Raw genomic sequence first — 19010 nt, 5'->3', positions numbered from 1 at the left:
CTTCAATGTGTCTCAGCGTCAAGTACAGAGGATTAAAAAAACATTTGAAGACACTGGAGATGTTTTTGACAAGCCCAGGTCAGGCAGACCCCGCAAGACAACTGCTCGAGAGGACCGTTTGTTGGCTCGAAAATCCAAGGCCAGCCCGTTTTCCACTGCAGCAGAGCTCCACAAGACCTGGTCCCCGGAAGTCCCTGTGTCAACCAGAACAGTTTGTTGGATTCTGTCTCGAAATGGCCTCCTTGGTCGAATCAGTGCCCAGAAGCCAGCACTAAACAAAAGACAATTGAAAAACCGTGTGCTATTTGCCAAGGCCCACAGCCTGCTAAAAGGATGGACGCTGGAGAAGTGGAAGAAAGTGGATTTTTCAGATGAATCTTCTGTTGAATTACACCACAGTTGTCGCAAATATTGCAGGAGACCTACTGGAGCCCGCATGGATCCAAGATTCACCCAGAAAACGGTGAAGTTTGCTGGCGGAAAAATCATGGTCTGGGGTTACATCCAGTATGGGGGTGTGCGAGAGATCTGCAGGGTGAAAGGCAACATCAATAGTCTCAAATACCAAGAAATCTTAGCTACCTCTTATATTCCCAACCATAAAAGAGGCCAAATTCTCCAGCAGGATGGTGCTCCATCGCATACTTCCATCTCCACTTCAAAGTTCCTCAAGGCGAAGAAGATCAAGATATGATCCATCCAGATCATCTCTCACCAGACATGAACATCGTTGAGCATATGTGGGGTAGGATGAAAGAGGTAGCATGGAAGACCAAACCAAAGAATATTGATGAACTTTGGGAGGCATGCAAGACTGCTTTCCTAGCTATTCCTGATGACTTCATCAATACATTGTATGAATCCTTGCCAAACCGCATGGATGCAGTCCTTCAAGCTCATGGAAGTCATACAAGATATTAAATTTGAATCTCACAGCACCACTATTTAATTTGCTGACATATTTTAGTATTTGCAGTAAATTTGTTCAATTTCTGTATAGGCGACAAAACTTTTGTCTTGCCAAAATTTGACCTTTCTGTCTTGTTTAAATAATAAAGCTTGTTTCAGTGAAACTAATTTATTTCAGTGCATTGAACATCATTTGGGAGGGTTTTAGCTTTTCATATGAGCTATTTCTTACACCAACTGATTAATTAAAAGTCAGGTTAATAGCAGGTGTTTCTACAAAATAGATAAGCGACAAGACTTTTGTCAGGGACTGTATATAAACATATAGCCTATTTATATTGACAGAGACTGGGACTCCAGGTTAATAAGATTCTGACCGAGTAGCAAGATATGAATTCAAGTGTGATTTTGTGAGAAGTCTGTGTATGTTCCAATTTAATTAGATTAAATTTTGTAATGGTAACTCCAGGGAAATTATTTGAAATTTAGTGAGGACTAGATTAGAACTGGATTTAAAGCTAATTGTGGTTTCCAACTTCGGCCCAGGTGTGTCTGTTAAAACACAGACGGAGACAACTTCTCTCTGTTGATTTATTACAATCAATCATCAGTATAAACATGGGGGGGGGCAGCTCTGCTATGAATGTGTGTGTGGTAATAAATGAAATAAACAACATTGTAAAGGCTACCATACACAATGTATAGGAATCATATATGCTAGTAAATAATAACAATAAACCAACTACTAATTACATTATCTTAATGAGCAAGGACGTTCAACAATCGCCATTATATCGAATCAACAGCCAGGTGTAACCTAGCCAACAGTAGAAGAACGTAAACAAGCTAACTTTTAAATGTACCAGAACTACAGACCAATACAACAACAGGCTTAGATGAACTGACAACATCAGTTCTATGACTTACAGTTCTCAAAGACACACACACGATCTCAGCTGATTATCCTCCAGACAGCTAGTCTCTTTTTCTTTTCTCTCACTTTTGTCTCCGTGTGCCGTGCGCGCCTGCTCGTGGTGTGAGGTGCGTGTCCGCGCTATTCTCCGACATGGACTCCAAATCACACCTGATAGACGACCTTTAGTACAAAACTAAAGTAACAAGCCAATTTTGTAAAATGTAGGGAGTAGAAAGTACCGATATTGTGGTAAAATGTAAGGACTAAAAGTAAAAAGTCGCCAAAAAAAATAAAGAGTAAAGTAAAAATATCCGCAAAATCTACTTGAGTACAGTAATGAAGTGTTTGTACTTCGTTATTTTGTTAACAAAGCATTTGTACTTCGTTACTTCCCATCTCTGATGACTGTAAAGATGACTATGTACATGGTTTCCAGAACTGTATCTTCTGATAGACATAAGGCTTTGGGTTATCTTCAGGCTGCTCTATGGTCTCCTGAAGAAGGATAAATCCCAGAGTTGGCTCACTCCAGATTATTTAAGCAAGAAGCGTCCCTGGGTGGACTTGAACCACCATCCTTTCGGTTAACAGCCGACTGCGCTGACCTATTGCGCCACAGAGACTGCATATGTCTGATGTTTTTTTAATTTCTGATTCTGATGTAGAGATGGACAAAACGACTCAAAAGCATAATACTTCTTGCCGTGACATAACAAGAAACAGTAAAAAAAAAGAGGTCGGCGAGATAGAGTTCAAGACCCTTTTTTCAGGACACTTAAACTTTGTCGCTCAATATGGCAGGAATTCTATGCATCCAGGGCCAAGTGTTTTACCATTTCATCCACTACGGGTCCCTAAGGAACTTTACATGTGTTGACAATAAAGACGCTCACAAAACGCTGCACTTGGAATTGCGTTTCTCATGCACATGTCCTCTTAAATACAAAGAACTGCTAAGTTCTTTATTCCCAATATCAACTCTTAGACAGTAGTTCCAAATGAAAATACTAGTTGTCAGAAGTGGGATTTGAACACACACCTCCAGTGCAGACTACGACCTGAACGCAGCGCCTTGGGCCGCTCGGCCATCCTGACTGATCCAACAGATCTTCAGTAGGACCTGTCTCAAAAATTATTATATAGTAAATTAAACATGTCATGATATAGTAGGTTCTCAGTCATGAGAACCTGCGATCTCAAAACCTGAGAATATATTGGGGCGTGATATTTAAATTACAATCGTTTCTAGCCGCTGCATTTATCAATGTACGATCATTCTTACGCTCTGATTGGTGTGATACGAACGTTTCATGAATCTCACGTGAAGCCTGTCGTACGTTAGGTTAATAAATGAGGGCCATTAGCTCTAAGGATGTGCTTCAATACATAACTGAAGTGGACCCACTAATGAGTAGCACAATGGTGCAATCTGTTTACCTTGTCATAAGCTAAAGCCTTTTCCCAAGCTAAAAGAAAACAAGGCACTCTTCTGCAAAAGCACAGCTGGGAGTGCTTGAGAGTCCTTTGAGGTGCAGCGTGATTTTAGGCTGAGATGCTTCAGGTGTGTTAAGGTGTGAGCCCAAATAGTCGTTGAGCGACAAAGACAAGACAGCGATCAGGTGATAGAACCGGGGTATTGATGTCCCATCCATGCAACCGATGGATATGATCAAAACCTTTAAACAGTCCAACCACATTACTACAGGATCCTGACAGGGTAGTGGATGTCAATTTTTTAATCTGCCAGAACATGACTTGCCACTTTTTATGGGCTGTCAACAACTTTTCCAGCATTTATATCATGATTCACCTTACCATGAAAATCAGCGTTAGCAGAGGATGGTTTCAATCCATCAACCTCTAGGTCAGAGGCCCAGGACGCTTCCATTGTGCCAATCTGCTGAAAGTCACCCCAGATGGGACTTGAACCCACAAATTTACATCTCCAAAGCTCACCAGGTCAGGAGAAATGAAATGAAACAGTAACCTTGACCTTTGACCTCCAAAATCGAAATCAGTTCATCCGCGACTCCTAGTGGTTATGTATGCCAAATTTAAAGGTCTTCCCTCTAGGCGTTCAGGGATATTGCATTCACAAGAATCGGATGGACAGACATGAGGGCAGAGTCACCTTGACCTTGAACCTTTGACCTCCAAAATCTCATCAATTGATTTGCGAGTTCAGATGAATGTTTTTGCAAACTTTGAAGGAACACAAACATGGGCGTTGTGATAAGATGGTGCTGTCTATCGTTGTTTCTGAGATCAACAATACCTTCTAAAGTTGAATAGCTATTGCGTACCCGGTAATATTAGGGAAGAGCTCTCGTTGGCACTGTAGGTGGACAATTTAGAAAATTAAGTTACTTTAAACTTTAAACTGTTACATCTCCTCTGAATCACCATCTGCAAATTTCCAAGCCTCGTTGGCATGCCGACCACCATCTACAGGAGGTAAATCACTGGCTAGCTATGCAGGAGTACCTCATACCTTTTACCAGGTTCAGCTGGTTAATAGTTATGGTCAAATGAAGCTTCATTAAGCTTTCTGAACAATGTTCTTCATTTTCTGAACTTATTCACTCAGTAGTGTTTTATTATTGGTTGTGCATCTGTGATTGCCCTAGAGGTGCTCTCAGTCCAGCGCCTCTCCCACTCATCTTTGTTAGTTTTACACTGTCCAGCAAAAATTACTGACACCATACCTCACATTCATCCATGCATACACCTTGCATACATGTATACAACCTTTGCACACAGTCTTTTGTCTCCCCTTTTCATGGGGTCATGACAAAGTATCTAGGGTCAATTTTAGCCTTTGTGTGAGTACATAGGTTTCCAGAAACATTGTTTTTATTGAGATTAAAGACCAAATTGTTAGTTTTTCTGAAATTTTGCGAACCATTGCAATGCCTTTCATAGCCTCGTTGGGGCAGTAGGCAGCGCATCAGTCTCATAATCTGAAGGTTGTGAGTTCAACACTCACATGGGGCAGGTGTTTTAAAAAACAAAAAAACACTACTGCTGCGGACAATACAGTGACAGGTGGTTGAATACTGGCACTAGCACATGAATGGAATTTGTTATTCTTTGGTTATTTCTGAGATTGATACAATGAAAGGAATTATTTAAGAGTGGTAGCAAACCAATGAAAAGGGTTATAGAACATATGTGGTATGTCCTTGGACATACTATCCAAGCAGGGAGATGAGTACAGAGATTTGGGTGTGAGCAAGATGGATGTAGGTTGCCCATTGTTCCTTTAGACTTACCAGCAACATTGTTATGATACAAACCTGCTTGAAAAACAGCCACAATTCTTTTTAAAGATTTGTGCATGGAACATACATGATATGATAGTGTCTGAATTTGTCCATGTCCATACAGGCATGTCAAATGGACAACTCATCTAGCAGAATGTGCAACTCTACGCCTGAACAGGGACTTGAACCCTGGACCCTCAGATTAAAAGTCTGATGCTCTACCGACTGAGCTACCCAGGCTTCTAAAACAGAGCACTGTGGGAAAAACAATCTCCTGAACTACAAATTAAAGTGCAAGTAAATGAAGACCAAAAAGCTGTTGCCATGATCACGGTCTTCTGGACAGCAGGAGGGTAGACCACGATTTGCACAATGCCTGAGAACACCAAATGTTATTGCACAAACTGGTTGAAAATTGGCTAAATTGGCCAAAACGGTTAAAAAGCTCAAAGTCACAACTCATCATGGCCACTTGCAGACTGTGAACATCCTACAAACCTGCATGACAGATAACAATAGCGAGCACTTCATACATATCACACAATCAAGCTGTTGCCTTACCAGGGACTTGAGCTGTGGTATTCTTTTTCGCTCAAAACGTTGATAACCTAATGCAATTTAATGGCTACAGACAAATAATCTTTACTGCTAGTGGGTACAATAAAACAACTCTCCCTCTGGTTCCGTTTCTATACCCTTAGTGTCCTCATGCGGAAGCACTATACGTAGTTTGATCAAAAGCCCTCGTGACAGGAAAAATCCACCAGATGACTTGCCATCCAAGCAGGGAGATCAGCACAGAGATTTGGGTGCTAGCAAGATGGACGTAGGTAGCCCATTGTTCATTTAGACGTACCACCAACATTGAGCTACCCATGCTTCGAAAACAGAGGTCTGTGGAAAAAACAATCTCCTGAACTATAAATTTAGGTGCAAGTAAATGAAGAAGATTAAGCTGTTGCCATGGAAGGAAAAATCCACCAGATAACTTGCCATCCAAGCATAGAGATCAGCACTTCATACATATCCCACAATAAAGCTGTCGCCTTACCGAGGACTTCAGCTGTGGTATTCTTTTTCACTCAAAATATTGATAACCTTATTCAAACAACACAGCTTCAGACAAGTAAACTTTATTGCTGGTGGGTGCAAAAAAACAACTCTCCCTCTTGTTCCGCTTCTATACTCTTAGTGTTACGGTTAGTAAGACCCAGAACCATAGAGATACAAAAGGCACGTTTAATGAGCACGGAGGGGTTCAAACACTGGTGTAGACAGGTGGCTGGTCGGCGTGAGGGAGGAAGGCTGCTCGGAGGGACAACGGATGGATCTAAGGAGAGGCAGAGTTAGTACTAGAATACAACAACAAACAACAACACAGGCGCAAATGACTAGGAGCCCAGTTACCACAATAGTGCATGTAATGATCTGGCGTTGAAGAGGCGGTCAGCCGGGTTTATGTATTGCAGTGGGTGATGAGTGATGAGGAACAGCTGAGTGGATGACGGAACGTAGATGGAAAGCCACGCCTCTAGATCCCTGGAACGCCCTCACGGCAAGACAGACAAGACACACAGAAGAAAGGGAAGACACGACACAGGTTGGGAATGCATCAGACCACAACACTTAGCCCTTGTGACAGGAAAAATGCACCAGATGACCTTCTATCCAAGCAGGGAGATGAGTACAGAGATTTGGGTGCTAGCAAGATGGACATAGGTTGCCTATTGTACATTTAGACTTACCAGCAACATTGTTATGATGCAAACCTGCTTGAAAAACAGCCACAATTCTTTTTAAAGACTTATGGATGGAACACAAACAATATGGCAGTATCTGAAGTGTTCAAGAACATCAACTCTACACCTGAACAGGGACTTGAACCCTGGACCCTCAGATGAAAAGTCTGATGCGCTACCGACTGAGCTACTCAGGCTTCTAAAACTGCTGGCTGTGGAAAAAATAATCTCCTGAACTACAGATTGAAGTTTAAGTAAATGAAGACCATTAAACTGTTGCCATGATCACTGTCTTCTAGACAGCAGGAGGGTAGACCACGATTTGCACAATGCCTGAGAACACCAATTGTTATTGCACAAACTGTTGAAAATTGGCAAAATTGGCCAAAACGGTTAAAAAGCTCAAAGTCACAACTCATCATGGCCACTAGCAGATTGTGAACATCCAGTAAACCTGCAGGACAGATGATGATGGCGAGCACTTCATACATATCCCACAATCAAGCTGTTGCCTTACCAGGGACTTGAGCTGTGGTATTCTTTTTCGCTCAAAACGTTGATAACCTAATGCAATTTTACGGCTCTAGACAAATAAACTTTATTGCTAGTGGGTACAATAAAACAACACTCCCTCTTGATCAGCTTCCTCTTGACGGGAAAAATCCACCAGATGACTTGCCATCCAAGCAGGGAGATCAGCACAGAGATTTGGGTGCTATCAAGATGGATGTAGGTTGGCCATTGTTCATTTAGAGATAGCACCCGCATTGTTATGATGCAAACCTGCATGAAAAACAGCCACAATTCTTTTTGAAGACTTGTGCATGTTACTTACATGAGACAACAGTGTCTGAAAGTGTTCAGAATTGCCAAAGTGTACAACTCATCCAGCTCATCCAGAACTCTGCCAATTTTGCTCAATTTGGCCTTAATTGTTTCTGGACATCTGTTCTTTTTAAACAGTTAAAAAGCAGGCCGGTTAGCTCAGATTGTTTGAGTGTGGTGCTAAAAATGCTAAGCACCGGCAGACACTAGGGGTACTAAAATCGCCAAACCCTACGCCCAAGATCATCTGTATCCACCTTTTTTATGCACAAATTTGCCATTAACGCAAAACAAGTCTCAATCTCTATAGCTCTGCTTTCCATGTCTTTTGTAGCAAGGCCAAAAACATACAGTTGTAAGGTTGTCTGCTCAGCAAGTGCAAATATGAGTCACAGGTAACTGATGTGCCTAGCATTCAATCTATTTCCTTCACCAAAAGCTAACTGGCCACCTAATTAGTCTGCCTTTTTTACAAATGTTACCTCGCTCCTGAATTTCAGATAAACAATAGCAATTCAGATTTGGAAATATTACTTTTTTTTTGCAACCATGTGGCCTAATGGACAAGGTGTCTGACTTCAGACCAGAAGATTGAGGGTTCAAGTCCCTTCGTGGTTAGAAATTCCTGTCTACCTCCAGAAACAGAATGGGAGCATGTAGCACCTTGGTTTGGACTCTATGGCTATGCTTTCCATGTCTTTTTTTGCAAGGCCGAAAACATATGCAGTCCCTACAAACCATACACAACCAGGTAGCCCATCCAGAACTGCCCCAATTTTGCTTGATTTCGCCTGGTTTGTTTTCCGGAAATCTTTATTTTTCAAACACTTAAAAAGCAGGCCGGTTAGCTCAGATGGTTTGAGTGTGATGCTAATAATGCTAAGCACCTGCAGACAATTTAGGGGTAATAAGATCACCAAAGCCTACACTTAAGATCATCTGTTTCCACCTTTTGTATGCACAAATAGGCCGTTTACGCAAGTGAAGAAGTTCTTGTATCTCAAAGGCATATGAGGTTGCATACAGATGGAGAGAAGGAGGAGGAGAGAGGTAACTAGTGCATCATGGGAAGTCCCCCGGCAGTCTAGGCCTATAGCAGCACAACTAAGGGATGGTTCAGGACTCACCCAAGCCAGCCCTACCAGAGGATTTATCAAAGAGGAAAGTCTTAAGCCTACTCTTACATGTGGAGATGGTGTCTGCCTCCTGAACCCAAACTGGAACCTGGTTCCACAGGAGAGGAACGCTCTGGCTCCATTCTACTTTGGGAAACCTGTTCTTGACTTGCCTTTTCCCACATCCTCTGAACGCTTAGCTAACTAAATGACTAAGTTGGCCAATAATTGTTGCTTTTTCATCTTTGTTGTGATTGTTGTGTGCCTTCATATCATATCATATCAATATTATGTGGATATTATGAAAGAAACTGCCTAGCAAACACTTGCAACACTTTTAAAGGTTCCATGGTGTAATGGTTAGCCCTCTGGACTCTGAATCCAGCGATCTGAGTTCAAATCTCGGTGGAACCTGGTTTTTCAGCCACAGCACAGGTGAAAAAAATCAACCTTTCAACTTTCCACACCTACTTTAAAGTAAGCTTACAGGTTTGATGTCTTTGGCCACTTAGACTGTAAACAGTATGTTGGTGGGGGCACGTGAGGAGTCACCTGGTTGTTAATGTAATGGAAGGAGCTCCAAATTTGACGGTATTGACTGGAAGTGATAGGCTTTGAGTTACATGGGGGATACACACTTTGCATTCAGTCTCGTAATCACCATAATAATTAGGTATCACTGAAGTTGGAACTTGTGTTGCTGCAGTCAGAGTATACAGTGCTCATCCTGAATGGACCAGTATAGTGCATCAGAATTGCTTGTTGAATGGTCTATTAGCTTTGGAACCCCCCTTTCCCCACAGCTTTCAATTATCAGATATGGGTGGGGGAGTGGGCTCTGTGTCCAACCCTTTCTGTGTAAAAAAACAACTAAAGAAGTCTCTTGGATGAGGGACAAAACTTCTGCGGAGAACCTTTCACCAAGTCCAGTTGCCCTTGGCCTAGTTGTGAACTTTTGGGGTAATAGCATGGATCAGGAACCAAAACGGACACATCTGGACTCAAAATACCGTGCAATGTATTGCCATTGTCAAGCACATGGCCACCCTGGTGACTTTCTTCCATGTCTCCATGAACGCCCATATATTTGGGCTGACAGTTGAAAACCTTCCCTTGTTAACTATGACATGGATGACTGAGAACCTACTATATCATGACATGTTTAATTCACTATTATAATTTTTGAGACAGGTCCTACTGAATATCTGTTGAATCAGTCAGGATGGCTGAACGGTCCAATGCGCTGCGTTTAGGTCGTAGTCTCCACATGAGGCATGGGAATTCAAATCCCACTTTTGACAACTAGTGTTTTCATCTGGAACTAATGTCTGAGACATGATATTAGGAATAAAGTACTTAGAAATTATTTTTATTTAAGAAGACATGAATGTGCGCAAAAAGCGCAATTGCAAGTTAAGCTTTTTTGTGAGAATCTTTATTGTCAACACATGTAAAGTTACCATGTGTTTGAACACAGTAGACATATCTACTGCAGTATTCAGTGTCTGTGGCAAGTCCTTTAAAACCTGTTCTTGACTTGCTTTTTCCCACATCCTCTGAACGCTTAGCTAACTAAATGACTTACAGTATGTGAGTCTCAAGTAATGTTATTGTTGGATTCGGGTCCAAATTTTGACATTTTAGTGCAATGCAAAGGTGCATAACAGATTGCTTTCTACATACCTGGAGCGATGCAAAGCAGGGGTGGCCAACTAGTCAAGGAACAGCAAGAGACTTGGTATTTAAGAATACAAACTGACTGTGTGACAGATGTGTAATCTGTCATGTCCTGCTTTCTGAAGCTCTAGCCAGGCGCCATTCCTCGCCTAAAACAACATGAGTCATTCCAGTAAGTGAAAAGGAAACTCACATCTACAAAGATAAAGTTGTTAGGTGAGGCTCCCTGATGGTCTAGTGGCTAGGATTCAATTCCCAGTCAGGGAATGGTCAAGAGTTGACAGATTCAGGTGTAATATTTATATTATATCAAAATCAGAAATACTTTCTGGATCCCTGAAGGGAAACTCTGGAAAAGAGTACTCCTTCGAGCCAGCGACCCTAAGGATTTCATACAACTCTACAGTCCTCTGCTCTACCAACTGAGCTACCGAAGGGCAATAATGTAGATGAATGCACTTCCCATTCTTGTGAATGTGATAACACAGGACCCCCTGGAGGGAATTTCTGAATCGTCAGGGGCTGTAGCTCAGTAATAGAGCACACTTCACAGTCTCAATGCCCAGATGTGTTGCAAGATTTGAAGTGAACATTGTACTGCCCAGTGATGGTGGTATGGTGGTGAGCATAGCTGCCTTCCAAGCAGTTGACCTGGGTTTGATTCCCAGCCATCGCAGTAGCTTTCTTTGAGTGATGTTACTTGCTTTATTTTACAAGAAGTCAGCAGGAAGGTTACTTGCTCAACCTGGTTTGATAAAACATTAGATCTCTTTGGGCTGCACGATTATGGCCAAAGTTATAATCACGATTATTTTGATCAATATGGAGATTATCACAATTATTTGTTGATTTTCTAGTCCAAAGTGCTGGAAAGGAAGGTTTCACCACCGTAAAACCTCAGGTTAACATGGAACAATCTCAGCAAGGTGATGGATGATTCTAGTTACTTCACCAAGTTCAGCCCAAATGACACAGCTGTAAGACATCACATTGGTTGGCTTCCAGCTATGTAATATATGCAAATGGCAGAGGTGGGATTTGAACCCACTCAATCTGACATCAAGTTGGAATAATTTATCATTAGAAGCATTAGATTTGCATTCCATACTAAAAATGTCAAGCTGAGAAAATGAGAAAGAAAACATAACAGTTACAAGAAAAATGAGATTTATTAAAAACCATCATACCAAAATACACATGTAGGTGATCATGTCTATTTGCACGTTCAAAGTTCTCCTAAATTCACCAAAAGTTAGCATTTGCATATTTAAACATGACATTTCAGAAAAGTAGTAATCCAAAAATCTGTAAAATGTCTCTGTGTTAATGTAAGTAATTAACTGGGGAAGTTTCCTGTTGATATGTGTTAGTTCATTAATTAGACCCTTTTCTCCTATAATGACCAGATGTTAATGTTATGTTATGTATAATCCAGATGTTCAAAGGCCGTTTTCTCTAAATGGGTTTTTCCTCAGACTGAGCCAAAAATCTCCACTTCAGCAGCACTTCCATGCACCCAACTTCCCAGTTTCACTCCAATCTATATTATGAAGGTTATTACAGAGGGGGGTGTTCACACATCATTCAGAAACTGATTTATGGAACATTTCATATCTAAAAACCTGTCAACAGGGGTTTTTTATGGCTGTTGCCACCATATTGTCATTGATGCAGTGATGAAAGGAGATTTCCCAAATCCTGTCTGGAAAAACTCTAAAATGTCAACAAAATAAAAGAAGAATTTAGAACATTTTACAATTTTCAGATTTCTCTTCTGGAAATGTCTGTCTCTGTCTCTGTGTGTCTTTGTCTCTGTGTGTCTTTGTGTGTCTCTGGCTCTGTATGTCTCTTTGTGTTCGTCTCTGTGTGTCTTTGTGTGTCTCTGTATGTCTCTGTGTCTACTGTCTTTCTGCAGGTCAACCCCTCCCAACACAGCTGTCCGACCATATATGGACTTCTCTCTACAGGTAAAATAACAGATCTCAACTGAGCTCATTGAGAGCTTGTTGATAAAAGCCAAAAAAATAAGAAAAAAACACAAAATGTGGAAACACATGAAAAACATAAAAAATAGAATGACAACAATCAGCTGTCAGCAACAAACATGGAGACTAAATAAGACGAAGAGTTAAAACTCAGAATTTAACCCTTAAATGACTTCTGTTTATTTCACTTTACACAACTCAGCAGAGAATCCAGAAAACCAAGACCAAGACCAAAAAAACCCTAGTCCAGCGCAGAGCGGCTGAGTGAACGTGGTCTGGACTCTGTGGAGGAGGGTCATGCTTTCAGAGATGCTGTAGAAGGACAGAATACCTGCACTGGGATCCAGGTCCACTCCTACTCTGGAGGACTCAGGACCTGAGACGGGAGTTTGGACTTTGTTGTACTAAAATATATAACTGTTGTTGAAACAATATAACACCCAAGATTTGTCATTAAAACCAAATCTACTTTCATCCGACCCCCCACTCTCCTTATATTCTTGTATGTGACTGCTACATAAACTCTCCCTCTCATCTCCACCTCCCAGTAACAACGTCCAGTCAGACTCTCTCTACTCAGGACCTGAGACCTATAATAAATATAAAAGAATTGGTGACTTCTTACTGTATGATACGTTGCTTTCCTGTTCCCATCAGATAATAACAGATATGTGAATACTGTGTTTGGATCCAGTGTGATTTCATTCAATTTTATTATATTTTATAACAATTTCCCTGTTATGTTTAATTTATCGATAATAACGACAGATTTCTGTTAACCAAAATGTTTTTGTAAACATCCATGCCATTCAAAACAGGGATAACTGAAACAGGGGTCTGAAACAGACCCCTTGGTTTCAAGGGCCAAGGGGTATGGGTAAGATGGAGAAATGGGATTCAGCCTTACCCTCTGCAGGTAAAATAACAGATCTAAACCAAGCTCATTCAGAGCTTCTGGGGCTCCCCAAATGATTTTCTCAAACAAAACAAATTTCATCACTTCTAAAACCTCAATACAAGCAAAAAACCTCAAACTAATTTACAAAAACCTTTAGAAAAGAAAAGAAATGTTGAAGAAAGTGTCAAAAAATTTAGATAAAAGCCACAAAAAAAAAGAAAACCAACACGGAACGTGGAAACACATGAAAACTAGAATGACAACAATCAGCTCTCAGCAGTAACCATGGAGACTTAATAAGACGAAGAGTTTAATTTAACCCTTAAATGACTTCTGTCTACTTCACTTTACACAACTCAGCAGAGGCTCCATACCAATCAAACCCTAGTCCAGCATAGAGGGGCTGAGTGAAAGTGGTCTGGACTCTGTGGAGGAGAGTCATGGTTTCAGAGACGCTGTAGAAGGACAGAATACCTGCTCTGTGATCCAGGTACACTCCTACTCTGGAGGACAAAGAACCTGGGACGGGAGTTTGGACATTGTCTGACCAAAATGCATAACTGTTGTTGTCACAATCTAAGGCCCAAGATTTGTCATTGAAACAAATTCACATTCCTCCAACCCCCCCGCTCTGCTGATATTCTTGTATGTGACTGCTACATAAACTCCTCCCCCTCTCATCTCCACCTCCCAGTAACAACGTCCAGTCAGACTCTCTCTACTCAGGACCTGATTCTCTTCAAGGAATCTGTCTGGGTGACTAGAACAAGACTGTTCTTGTCTCATTAACGTTGTTTCTTGTTCCCCTCAGATAATAACAGATATGTGTTTGCTGTGTTTGGATCCAGTGTGATTTCACGTGAATATTGTAAGAATCCAGCTCTGGTCTTGGGCTCTGGTTGAGGCAGTAAAACGTCCACTTTAGTCCCTGTCAGTGAGACGTTTGTCCCCTTCTCTCTCAGGACGTCCTGTAGTTTATCTCTGAGCTCTGACACGGCCGCTGTCACGTCCTCAAAGCAGCTCAGAGGACGGATCTGGATGCTGGATGCTGATTGGCTGAGTGGTGCCAGTGAGGGGTAGTTGTGTAGAAACTGGTTGTGATCCTCTGTGTGTGAGAGCTTCTTCAGCTCAGCGTCTTTCCTCTTCAGCTCAGTGATCTCCTGCTCCAGCTTCTCCTGAAGCTCTCGGACTCGACTCACTTCCCTTTCCTGCTGGGATCTGACCTGCTGCTTCACATCAGAGCTTCTTTTCTCTAGGAGACGGATCAGCTCAATGAAGATCTTCTCGCTGTCCTCCACTGCTTCATCAGCAGAGAGATTGATGGCCTCCGCCTGCTGTTGAAGCAGCTTCACATCTTTCTCTCTGTCCTGGATTCTCTGCTGGATGTTGAGTCGACTCCCCTCGAGCTCTCTCTGCCTCTCAGCTCTCTCTGCTGCAGCTGAGACTGTGTCGTGGCCTTTATGTTCCTCCACAGAGCAGAGATAACAGATAAGCTGCTGATCAGTACGGCAGAACATCTTCATCACCTCATCATGACGAGAGCAGACGTTCTCCTGGAGCTTCTTTGACGGCTCCACCAGCTTGTGTTTCTTAAAAGCTGGGGATTTAAAATGAAGCTGAAGATGTTTCTCACAATAAGAGATCAAACATTGCAAACAGGACTTGATGGCTTTGAGTTTCCTCCCGGTGCAGACATCACAGGCCACATCTTCAGCTCCAGCATAGCAGTGATCAGCAGGAGCAGCTTGGAGTCCAGTCTTCTTCAGCTCTTCCACTAAATCTGCTAACATGATGCTTTTCAGCAGGACAGGCCTCGGTGTGAACGTCTTCCTGCACTGAGGACAGGTGTAGCTGTACTCACCATCCCTCCATCCCAGTGGCTTTTAATACAGTTCATGCAGTAGCTGTGTCCACAGGGAGTAGTCACCGGATCCTTCAGTAGATCCAGACAGATGGAACAAGAGAAGGTTTCCCGGTCCAGCTGAACCCCTCTCTGCGCCATCTCACCTCTCAGTGATGACTGACTCTGACTGTGACCTACAGTATGCGTGACTGTGTTATCAAGGGATCCAGGTCCAAGGTTCAGCTTTGCTGTCATTAAACAATACAGGGAGGGGTTTTCAAACATTGACTCATGCCAGGATGTGTACTGGCACCTTGACGTTGGACTTTGTTTCCTCATTTTAAATGACACCTCAGTTAAAACGTCCTCAACATTAGAAAACATGACATTTCTAGTTGTAAAATCCTTTTCTTCTCCTCAGGTTTTGTTGATGTCTCCGTATGTCTCTGACTCAATCTTAAATGTTCCTTTTCCTGGTTTAAAATCAACTAAAAAGTTGTCAAACTAAAATGTCATAAACCCTTAAATTGCTGTATAATAATCTCAAAATCCTAGAATGTGTGTACAAGGTGTCAGAGATAAATTCTCTGAACACAGGTGCATAACAAGATACCATTTAATGCCCTTTGTTATTTCCTCTGTAATCCACTGAGTTTAAAACCCAAAACTAACACTTCACCTTTCTACAACACATTATCTTATCCAGCAACACACAAGATAAAGTGAAACCTTTGACCATCACCCTGTAGAAACTCTCAGGAGTTTCAAATATGTCTTTACACAAAGAATCCGGTAAACATCAATAGCACAAAAACCTTAAGTGTAATTCTCACAAAGAAATAAATAGAAAACACAGGAGACAATACAAACAATAAAACAACAGATTCATTACGTAAAGAAATAAAGAGTTACATGTAATCATATGAAATCCCATTTGGTGTGAGGTCTCAGGGAAAAAGCTCTACAGTTTCTACAAGTTTAATACTTGTTGTTTGTTTAACAATCAAAGTGACTTGAGAAGAGTTTTTAGTTCTATCACAAAAAGGTTCAACATTAGGGAAGTGAGTTACCTAAAATGAATGCCATAAAGAAAACTGGAACATATTACCACTGCATTCAACACAAATTACAAGTGAGACCAGTTTAAAAAAGGAAGTTAAATCCTCACGGCTAATGCCTGCCATTAGAGCTTACTCAGGCGCGATCCACACCAATCCTGCTCCCACGCTTGTTATTGTCATTTTAGTGGGCTGACGATGGATTTCGCCATTTACAAAGTCTTGTTACCTTGTGACGTGATCAAAGTCAAAGTCTGCTTTATTGTCAATTTCTTCACATGTCAAAACTGTCAGGCATCCCCCGCTCTGATCCTGTTTGTTGTCTGTCTGTGCATCATTGTTCCTGTTGCTATGCAACCTGGGGAGGTGTGGCCTCCTTCACTCATCACCTGTTCCTGTTCAGCCTAATCACCATCACCTGTTCCTGCTCAGCCTAATCACCAGCACCCACCTGTGTCTCATCATCATCACCACCAGCTCTTATACCATGACCTGACATCCAGTCCCTGTCGGATCGTTAGTCTTCTCAGTATGTGTTTGGCGCCTCATCTGACTTTTGCCTGTCGTCGTTTTGTTCCGTGTCTGTCTTCGTGTTTGGTAACGTCTGTCTCTCTGTCTTCACCTCCAGTTCTCCTGCTACGGACCGTCAACACTCTTCACCCCCGGATTGTCTTCACTCACCTGCCGTCACAGCATTTCCCTCTGTTTCACCTTGGTTGGTCATCTGGTGCACGGATTAGTATCAATAAACTCTCATTGAACTTCTCCTTGTCTGCGTTTGGGTTATTCTGCCAGCCGGGTCTGACAAAAACATACAAAGAAATGATGTTTACGGTAAGCGTATTGTCTCATTTCCGGTGCTCCAATCTCACGGACAATATTTTTTTGCTCCAGCAAAATCTTACTCACCTCTGCTTTATTGCTTAGGTCTGGTGGCTGAGTGCCTGATTGTATTTAAACACTAGTTATACTCAAGCACTTATAGTTTCATTATTTTACAGCGACTCCCTCTGATCACACAGTTCACACTCCAGTTTAGCCATAAGCTATGGCTTATTTCTGTCCTTCTCCTGCTCTCTCCTGCTCTGTGTGTCAAATGTTTAGCTATTCCTCTGCCTCCTTTAGTGACAATGGTACATGTAATAAATGGAGTATATTCGCTGCTCTGGCGGCGAGGCTTAATGAGTTTGAGGCACGTCTCTGCACCATGGAATCAAACCATTTGCTTCCATAGGTAGCTGGTGCGGCGGGCATTCAGCTGTTCTGCTCCCCATCCCTGGAACTCATTACCACCTGCTGGAATTTAAAATGTTATATGTGTTTAAACATTGTGAGGGAGTTGCAATATAGATTATACATTTAAGCCAAAAGGCAAAAGCATTATTTCAATATAAAAGAAGACATGTTGGTCATGCATTAAGTTGTTTGCAATACTCCTTTTCTCTAAGATAAGGTGGTCTGGTAGATTCCATTATAATCCAGCCTCTCCTAAATGTGTCGGAAGTAATTGATTGTTAGGGACGCATCCTGAGTCTGGTTTCAGTCCCTCTTTAACAGCTCATTGATCTTTTGCTTTGCAAGTCCTGAACTGAGGGTCATAAACTTTCAGTCACATTCCAACTGAAAAGATAACGAATAAGCACACAAACACATCACTGTGACCTGGAGACCCCACCCTTAGTGGATAAATCTAGGGGTGTTAGAGCCAAAGTGCCAGACAAATTTGGGGGAGAGCTGGGTTAGTTTGACTCCATATTTGTCTCTAGAATATTCTACTTAATAAAAAGGATTCACACATCAACATCTGAGATTCTGACTACTAATTGACTGAACCCTGAGACCGGAGCAGGATTTAGCTCCAACAGTATTAAAAGCTAGATGTAAAAGTACACGTCGATGTATATGTCACACGGCGGCCACTTGGAGAGATACCTGCTGCTGTACAAGTTGCTGATCTTTAGCTCATTAGATGGTCAGTTAGCTCCATCTAGTGGACAGATAGTAGAACTCCATCACCTGATGGAGGACTTCTCTCACACCGAGTGGCTCTGGGAACAGGTTGGACTGGTTCTGACGTCTCTCTGACTCTGAAGTTATGAAGACGTCACGCCATCATCGGATCAAATGCACATCGACACCTGAAATTCATACGTTGTAGAATTATTCTATTAATGTCAAGAAGTAACACAGATGTAGAAGAAAGACATCCCTTTATACGTATATCCGGTGAGGGGAAATTCACATTGTTCACTCAGTTTGGAACATTTAATACACACTGGACAGTGAGGTATTGGCAGAGGTGGAAAATAATAAAATACATTACTTACGTTACTGTATTGAGCAGTTTTGTTGTGTAGTTTTCAAGTAGTTTTTAAAATGTACTTGATTTTAAGGTGAAGGCTTGTATTTTGCTACATTACAAATCCTATTGTTACTGAGTAAAAAGAAGTTAGACTAATGAAAACTGAAAGCTAGAAAAATAATAAATCCCACCGTCTATAACCACTACACAAGACCTGGGCTTTCTTTTTTGTGCCAACGTATGCAGCTTCTTCTTCTCTGGTTGCAAGGCGCAATTAAAAAGAAGTAGAAGAAGTGTAACGTGAGGGAGCGGTTGGACCCATGGATGTATTAAGAGAACGGTCTGACCCCTGTGGCGGCGAGCTGAGAACTGAATGGGAGACATTAACATGGACGGGAATCAGCTGTTATCCCTCAAAAACATCAGCTCATGGGAAAGAAAGAGAGGTCGATACAGAGCACCGAGGTTTTAACCAAACAT

The 19010-nt window shown here is 41.8% G+C and overlaps 2 non-coding genes and 1 pseudogene across 2 annotated transcripts; all 3 read right to left on the bottom strand.

Annotated features, from left to right (window-relative positions):
* Positions 1-2374: 2374 nt before the first annotated feature.
* Positions 2375-2448, bottom strand: trnan-guu (transfer RNA asparagine (anticodon GUU)). Its single transcript has one exon. It is a non-coding gene; the product is annotated as a tRNA-Asn (tRNA).
* Positions 2449-5255: 2807 nt separating this feature from the next.
* Positions 5256-5328, bottom strand: trnak-uuu (transfer RNA lysine (anticodon UUU)). Its single transcript has one exon. It is a non-coding gene; the product is annotated as a tRNA-Lys (tRNA).
* A 7151-nt stretch (positions 5329-12479) lies between these two features.
* On the bottom strand, positions 12480-15344 carry LOC116675379 (tripartite motif-containing protein 16-like; annotated as a pseudogene).
* Between the last annotated feature and the right edge of the window lie 3666 nt (positions 15345-19010).

Source organism: Etheostoma spectabile, unplaced genomic scaffold (genome assembly GCF_008692095.1).
Source record: "Etheostoma spectabile isolate EspeVRDwgs_2016 unplaced genomic scaffold, UIUC_Espe_1.0 scaffold00001853, whole genome shotgun sequence".
Taxonomy (NCBI): Eukaryota; Metazoa; Chordata; class Actinopteri; order Perciformes; family Percidae; genus Etheostoma; species Etheostoma spectabile.
This window is presented reverse-complemented; position numbering and strand designations above follow the sequence as displayed.